The sequence below is a fragment of the Octopus bimaculoides genome, chromosome 4 (assembly GCF_001194135.2).
Source record: "Octopus bimaculoides isolate UCB-OBI-ISO-001 chromosome 4, ASM119413v2, whole genome shotgun sequence".
NCBI classification, from domain to species: Eukaryota; Metazoa; Mollusca; class Cephalopoda; order Octopoda; family Octopodidae; genus Octopus; species Octopus bimaculoides.
The window spans coordinates 67,263,126-67,272,248 of record NC_068984.1 but is presented as its reverse complement, the minus strand read 5'-3'; the positions used below and the strand labels follow the sequence as shown (position 1 = coordinate 67,272,248).

At 36.7% G+C, this 9,123-nt stretch overlaps 1 long non-coding RNA gene across 1 annotated transcript in view; it reads left to right on the top strand.

Annotated features, from left to right (window-relative positions):
- The first annotated feature begins 1,453 nt into the window (after nt 1–1,453).
- Nucleotides 1,454–9,123, top strand: part of LOC128247594 (uncharacterized) — a 133,351-nt gene continuing 125,681 nt past the window's right edge. Inside the window, exon 1 of the long non-coding RNA XR_008263935.1 lies at nt 1,454–1,766. This is a non-coding gene — a long non-coding RNA (uncharacterized LOC128247594). The remainder of the gene's footprint in view (nt 1,767–9,123) is intronic.

Here is a 9,123-nt window from a genome sequence, read left to right as displayed (position 1 = left end):
ACCGACATTTTATTTTTTCTATCTTGTATTCCATGCTACTTACTTTTTTACCCTCGTTACTCCCTATCTCACTCTCTCTATGTTCCCCTCCTCTCTTATTCTGTTCTTTATCTGCTGTTTCATCACTACACCACTCTTATTTTCTTTTTTCCCCTCTTTCTGTAACACTCAATATCAGAATTTCTTTTTTTCCGTTTTGCCTTTTCGCTTGAGAATTTCGGTGAGGACAGACGCTCTTTTGTTTGTTTGTTGTTTTCCTCCCTACCACTATAAAACCTTATCTCCGCTTCTTTTACGCTACTTACTTGATGAGTATACTCTTTTATTCTTTTATTCTTTTACTTGTTTCAGTCATTTGACTATGGCCACTCTGGAGCACCGCTTTTAGTCGAGCAAACCGACACAAGCACTTATGCTTTGTAAGCCTAGTACTTATTCTATCAGTCTATTTTGCCGAACCGCCATGTTACGGGGACGTAAACTCACCAGCATCGGTTGTCAAGCGATGTTGGAGGGGGGGGGGACAAACAGAGACAAACATACACGCATGCACGCGCGCGCATACATATATATATATACATACATACGACAGGCTTCTTTTAGTTTCCGTCTACCAAATCCACTCACAAGGCTTTGGTCGGCCCGCGGCTATAGTAGAAGACACTTGCCCAAGATGTCATGCAGTGGGACTGAACCCGGAACCATGTGGTTGGTAAGCAAGCTACTTACCACACAGCCACTCCTACGCCACTCCTATCATAATCTTCTGTATCCAACGAAAGGTCAATACCTGTTTGTGTATTTCCTTGTGTATTTATGTAGTTATGTAAACGTGTATGTGCACATCTACCCATATATATATTTCCATGGTGCAATCAGACGGGTAGTACCATGGAATTAGAAATCTCCAGACTTTAAATGCACCGAAACTGCACTTATAGTCTGGATTTCCGTGGCCGATGAGAGGTATTTTCATGTTTCCGTGTCTTTCGTTGATTTTTTTCAGTCGTTTCCATGCCCTATTTTCGATATACCTGTATGTTCACCGAATTCTCTGGGTACGCATATCATCTCCTCAAATTGGGTACTTACTATTCATATGTGTGTTTGCATGTATCAGGGTATATATACTCGTGTAGATGTTCATGTAGGTAAATTGTGGATGTATGACAAAATGGCTAGAATGCAGAATGGAACACCCTACAGTATTTTTAAAATCCAACTATAACAAAGACTCCGTGATGTAACACACCATTCATATAAAATAACTCTACTGTAGTTTTTAAATATTGTGACGTCATAAGCTTATTCTAACGTCAGTAGTTATTTGTAGGATATGCATAAAAAGTTTTTTTTTAATGCCAATGTTATCATTGTGACGTAATATTATCCAGATTGAGATGCTATGTTTAAAATATGAAAAAATGTTATACGTAAAACTTTGCAACTGAGATATAACTCAATTATTTACTGCTATTATTTTCGAGGACTGATATTTCTGTAATTCCATTTTTATTTTTTCAAATATTTTCTTCAGCATGAAAAAAATAATATTGATATAATAAAACACAATTCACGCAACTTTGAGCAAGAGTTATTGCCCTTCAACTCTTGTTAACGTAAAGCAGCTTCGTCGCCGCCTCGTTGACACTTGCTATAATGAAAAAGAATGTTTCTTGGTTATTTCAGCGAATTTCAAATGCAATTACTCGTAGAAAAGTAGTTGGCTTTATTGATTGCTTCAAGAATTGTTAATGTCACCGATAGTAAGTATAAGTTTAAGTAATCTCGTGTTCTACGTTCAACTCTCGCCAATGTAAACTTTGAGGACTTGTATACGTTTTATACCGTAACTATCATACCAAAACCTACATATCATTCTCAATAATTAGAATGCAAATCTATGATAATGTATAAGATTTTTAATAAGCAACCATAAAAATAAGTAATGTAATCAAAGCTTACCTTTTTTTATATCGCTTTGTCTTGACGCTTTTTAACATCCCAAAGAAACTGACAGTCACATGTTTTTCTAAGGCAAAGCCTATTCTCTATGTTAATGCACTCAAGTGCAAAATGGCAGTGTTAGAAGCTGACAATGGGCTGACTTTAAAGTCACAACAGCAGGTGCAGTCCAACAGTTGTGCTTCCAAATCTCACTAACAAGGCTTTAGTAAAGGCTACAGTATGGTAGAATGCATTTTCACAAGATAACATGCAGTGGATTTGTACCCGATAACAATGTGACCTACTTAACTACGGAGCCATCCCTGTGCAAGTTACAATATTTAGGTAAAACCTCAATGACAAACTATGAATAATTCATCTGTGTTATTAGAAGTAGTTACATCATGTGATGGATGTGTATCGTGGTAAAACAGTAAATATCCATAGTGGAATGTAATGGCGGTGGGCACCTTCAGTAGGTACATCTTTCATTACGCAAGAATCTCTGACTATACGATCGAAAGTAGATATTTTCAAATCAAAAAGTAACCAATTTTAATTATTTCGGCTCTTGCACATGCACATATGCATATAAACTTTACTATAACTATAGCTTTCAACCGTCACTATCCCGTTTATTGACCCTAAGACCTAAATCAAAATCATAACTTTAAGTGCAACGTGAATCTCTAATCCTAAACCGGAACCCTAACGTTAACCGTAAAACCTAACCGTAAACCCAACCGTAATGTTAAAGTCGAATTCCTAGATAATGTCTAACCAATACAACGTATCACAAATTGCTTTGCTTTATACTGAATATCACTATGAGGCTTTGGCTCATGTGTACACGCTAAAAGAAATTGGAACGTCTACTACTTGCTTCGAAAATTGTATGATTTTCACCGTGAAGTTCGGGTTTTACTTATCTCTATCATTGGATGAGAACTCCTTAGCTACTTATACATTAGGGGTGACAAAGAGATGCAATAGAAGCTTCTTGGTTATTTGTTTTAATGAATTTTATTTATATTTCTCGTGGAAATGCCGTTTGCCTTGTAGATTGTTTCCAAAATTACCGATATCGGTTCCAAATTTTGGCACAATGTCATCAATTTCGGTGCTGGGGGACGTCGATTACATCGATCACAATGCTTAGCTGCTGCTTATTTTATCAAACCCGAAAGGATGAATGGTAAAGTCAACCTCGACGAAATTTGAACTCAGAACATAAAGACGGACGAAATACAGCTAAACATTTGCCCCGGCGCGCTGACGATTCTGCTAGCTCGTCGCTTTCAGAATTACTAATATTGGTTAAAATAGGCTCATTTATAATTTATATCGTAACAAGCAAGCGACTAATAGTGAATAATAAAATACCGGTCATTACTTGATTGATTTAAACGTGTGTTGCTTATACCCATATCATGATCAATTCGGAAGTAAAATATGTAGAGGGCCTGGAAAAAATACAATACAATGCAAGTATGCTTCCACGCTTAGAAGGGGGGAAAAATGAATTACACAATCAAAAGGAAAAGAAAAGATCTTCTGGTATGTCGTACTGACGTCATCTCTCACGTAAATTACCAAAAATAGCCAAGATTAAGCTTATTTCCATTGAATTTGATTTATAGATTGTTTGTGTGTAAGCGTCTGTGTGTGTGCAATTTATGTAATTTATTTCTGCTCAAGAAAATGTTTTCTTTAATTCAAAATTATATCTTGTTTTTTTTTTTCAAAGACGGGTTTTCTCCATATTAGATGTATAATTAAATGACATAATATTTTTTCTTTACTTCGGATTATTAAAACAAAATTTCAGATAACTACTGCAGGCACTGAATACTTATTGATACGAAACATAAAATCAAATGGTTAAAAATATTACTGGGGAAAAAGTTTAATCGAATTAATCTCGTAAAACAAATCGATTCATGAGTCCAAATAAATATTGAATTACAAAGACAGGAGAAAAATTACTATAAATCCATGATAGTTCCTTTTTCATAACAAATATCAGAAATTTGCAGGCAAACAGTCTTCGCCGCAACAGAAGCGCACGCATACAAATATACATTTGTAGAAGCAGTAGAAATTTCTCTTTGCATATGTATTCAGACACACGTGTATACTGCTAACACACTCACGGATATACCGCCTATGTATTGATTTCTGCTTGTTTCTATATTAGAAAAGAAGTATTATTTTATGTGTGTGTGTGTGTATATACACAAATATTTTCCCAGTGTGTATATGATATGCCCGTCCAAATGAGCAGTATAAACACTTTTCATCATTTTGACTAAAAATGTAAGATTTGTTGCGGCATGTATTTCAAATTATTAAACAAGCAAATGAGAAAGCCTCTGTGTGGTCACTCGACCAACTAGAAATAATAGTCAAATTTACTTTATATTGCATCCTCCTGCCATGGAAACGAAGGACGCCTGTATAGCAGTAGTTGTAGTTGATAACAGAAAGAAAAGACTGGATAATAAATACAACTAGAAAGCTTCCATATAATAGATTTACTCGAACACGACTGGTCTGGAACTAAGCAATAGCAAAAACGCCAAATTTTGCCGAATATTTTATGCTTTGTTGTTAGATTATACTAATTTCTAAAGGATTTTCCCCGCTAACGTGATTTACATAGCTCAGACGGGCGTTATATATTTCATAAATAGCCAGGAATGTTGAATACGTGGTGCTTTCAAAAGCTATCCAACTTTATTTTCTACCGTCAAACTTAATGCTGCGTGGGAAAAATTCCCAAGGTAGAAGGTGCCACCACTCTTCCTGCGCATGTTTGAAAATTTTCGTGCAGGTAGAACGTGTCAGTTCCCGGCTATTACACCTAGAATATAGACGTGTAGTGCGCGCTCGTCTGATTTTTGTGTTCTCACAAGATTACCGAACGCACCGAGCAAAGTTATTGCATCGAGTTTATCCAAAAGCTTGATGATACTCGGGCACAAATTATCCAGAAGATTCAGCAGGCCTTTGTCGATGATGCCATGAGCAAAACTTAGATGAAGGAATGCTACAACTGCTTCAAACACGTTTGCACCTCAGTGGAGAGCGAGACACGCTCAAACAGGTCATCCACGAGCCGAAACAAGGAGCCGATTGAGAAGGTTTGGCGAATTGTCATGGAAGGCCGCCGTGAAACAATCCAGGAAATTGCTCATGAAGCGAGAATAAGCAAAGGATCACTGCATCTCATTTTGATAGAGCATTTGTGCATGCGGTGAGTGCTGACGAAATTCGTCCCCAAGGCGCTGGTGGAGCAGCAGAAGCAACATCGCATGGAAATCGCTCAGGACATGCTGAACTGTGCAAACTACGACCCAGACTTTGTGAAAACCATCATTACTAGTGATGAGACATGAGCTTATGATTCAAACCCGGAAAACTATTCCAGTGCTGCTATTGGAAGCATCCATATATAGCAAGGCCCCAAAATGCATATAGGCTTGTAGTAATGTAAAGGTAATGTTGATGTGTTTGGCGACAAGGCCAAACAATCAATAACGAATACTGTCTTGAGTTTATATGTCATGACCTGCCTGATGCTGTGCATCGAAAGCTGTCAGATATGTGGGTGGCACAGAATTGCCAATTTCACCACGCTGATACGCTCACTCATTCCGCCCACATAATGCAAGCTTTACTGGTCACGAACAATACACAACTTGTTTGACAGATTCCCTCCTCTCCCGTTATGGCACCGTGTAACTTATGGCTCATCCTTAAACTAAAAACCACGCTGGAAGGGAAGCGATTTGAGTTGCAAAAGGATTTTGAGAAGAGCGTCATCTTACACTACGGCCTCAAAATGCTTCTGAAGCCTACAATGTGCGTTTCTTATTGTGTTCCAGAGAAGATCTTCGAATACTTCCTTTATGTTGACCACCAGCACGGCCTTGGTGTTGTAAAGTAGACCGGTTGGTGTTTTACTCAACCGCGCTTCACACGTAGTAATCCATTGGACTTCAATCAGGAAAATTTGTGGGCCAGAAACTGATGCTAGTTAAGTTGTAGTAATTCTCCGACAAAAACTTCCGACTCTTTCCAGAGATATAGCAAGGAGACGAATCTTGCTGTCGCATATTTGGTAATTCAGCTGCAACCCCTCCAGCGATGGATTGGCCACAGTTTCCAGCAGCTTTACATAGCCGTCAGGTTTGATCCTGAGGCCCTATACATCAGTTTTTGAATGAAATTCGGCGTGCAGACGCAGTCAGAACGCCTGTTGTGCCCTTTTCAGCTGGCCACGTCGTGTCGTACAACCTTTACAGAGTTCACAGATTACTGAGAAGGAATCACCATATCGACATTTTGACACTCGGGGCGAATTATTATGATACAAAAAAAAATTTTGTAACATTCAGATGGTTTGCAATTCATGTCAACTAGCCTTTTCTCTATTCATACTTTAATCTTTACACTCTCCAACGCCATTGACCGTTCACCAAACATCAAGCTATTCCTGAAAAAAAAAGAGACATAAAAATCGTCAAATTTAGCACGAACACTCTAAATACATACAATATGCGTATGCGTGTGTTTGTATGCAATAATGAAATAAATACATACAGGCATGCATACACGTAGAATATTGTTATATTACGAAAAGACCTTCATAAGGACTCACGGTGCTTAAAAGCACTCGTGTTTATAACGGTGACGGGCGAAAGTCGTCCGCTACGATCAGCAGAAATAACAGATCACATGATTTCACCAATCCTCGGGCTTGTCGGTGACAGACGTCTAGAGCACATTTAGCAGCCGATTTCCTCATCAATGGTATATAGATGATCAAATCCAAGCACTGGGATCGGAAATATATAAATGCGTGCGTGTGTACGTATGTGTGTGTGCGTGTGTGTGTGTGTGCTGTATTTATGTGGGTGTGTATATATATATAAATGCTGTATATGTGTATATATATATATATATACAAATATACATGTATACATGCATATATATATATATATATATATATATGTATATATATATACATATATATATATATATATATATATATATATATATATATATATATATATATATATATATACATGCTATATGGATGTATATATAATTATATATATGTGGACATACTCATGCTCGCATACAAAACAGGAAAGTTAGCGAAAAGGGGTGGGAGAAATAAACGTTAAAGGTTGAGCGAGGAGAGAAGAAAAGTAAAACGGTTAAAGATAGATAAAAATATACATATCGAAATGTAAATACGTATGGATAATAGTCTTTAGATAAACACTGATATGTCGTGGGATATAAAACATACATATATATACATAATTACATATATGTATGTGTTTGAATCTAGTTATCTATCTCTCCTTATATATATATATTCACATGCCGCACATGCAAACACATACATACACATATTTACACACGTACACACACAGAGTCACATTTCAGGCTTACGCACTCCATGTATTCTAATTGCAAATGAAATATAAATGAGCTTCATGCAGAGATCAGAATTTTATCTTCATTGGATTAGCCACGGTATTATACAGATCTGCAGTATATTAATTGCCTATCACTCGGAATCGAATGCAATTGTTCACTAAGGAAAAGTATCTACATGATTGCTTTTAATATTGGAAAGGATGGTAGCCATGCGATTCTTTAGTGTGGTAGTTCTCTGTCCAGCGGTTTGGTCTCTTCTGCGATGAAAAATATATTTGTCTCCTGATCTATGATCAATAAACCAATAGCGCATATATGCGGATTAGATGAAGTTAGCCTTGGAAAAATGCAAGCGTAACCTTTTCTTTCTGTAAACTAGCGATAGACTTGAAAAATAGATATTCTGTTTGGTGTGATACTGCTAAACCACTACTTCCTCAATATCTAATATCTTGATAGAAAGCAAAAAGAATGAGAATGCTTCTTCCGAGATTTTTCTCCATTATGTTAAAATGTGTACTTTTCAGAGATAAAATGATTGCACTGCTTTCACGTTTGCATTATTTACTGGTTTTAATCATTGGACTACGGCCTTGTTGGAGCAGCACCTTTAGTCCATTTGAGGGTGGAGCAATCATATCGACTCCATTTCTTAAGCCTGATAATTATTATTTCATCGACTGTTTTTGATTGAATGGCTAAGGTATCTCTCTTTGGCATTGAGTCAAGAAACTCGATACACCAGTAAACAATGATAAATATAAGTATACATGTTCGACAGAACTTCCACTGATTTCGCCTACCAAATTATTGGCTGCATGGCATTCGTCAACTCCAAAGCACAGTGGTGGAAGATACTTGCACTAACTACCGTGCAGTGAGATCGAACTTCGAAACATGTACTTACGAAGCGAACTTCTAAGATAGTCTAAATAGTACGGTTATTAAGTAAATACTGCTATGTTATAATGTATAAGAACTTATTAGGACAGAACCAAACTTCCGAAATATAAAAGTGAAAAAAGATTAACGGTGGCAGAAGAAAAGTGGGATCTTTTTTAAAACGGGGGCCACATTTTTAATTAACGAAACACTTTGAAACTTGGAACACTGGTAGAATGTGTCATATAAAACATTTTTTTCTCTTAGTCTTCTTTAAAAAAAAAGAAATCCATAAGTTATTCCATGTGAAAGTTGTCGTATTTCTCTAATTTCAACCAATCACTGACGTCCATTCAGCCCATATACATTAAGTGCCGACTACATAAACAAACGATTCTGAAACAATTAACCCTAACCCTAACCCTAACCTTAACCCTAGGGTTAGGGTTAGGTTTAAAGTAAATTTAAAACGAAAAAAGCAAATAAAACGAAGGTATGGAGATTAAATACGCTTTACATCGCTTAATCAGCCAAAGGGGTAAATGTAAACAACTGAATACTTGTCAGTGATTGGTTGAAATTATCGAAATAAGACAATCTTTTACATGAAATAAATTCGAATACAAAAATATTTTTCTGTTCTATAACACAAAATAGATAAGTATACGAAGTTTGAAAGTCTTTCCGTACCAAAAATACTACGTAAAACATTAATGAAAAATGTGGCCCCCGTTTTAAAATAGATCCGAAAAGTGAGAGCGACTCAACTGAGAAATAAATCTGCCTCTTGGTCTTGGCTTGCCTGTTGTTTCATTTCCTGCGAAAGATTTCGGCTGATGG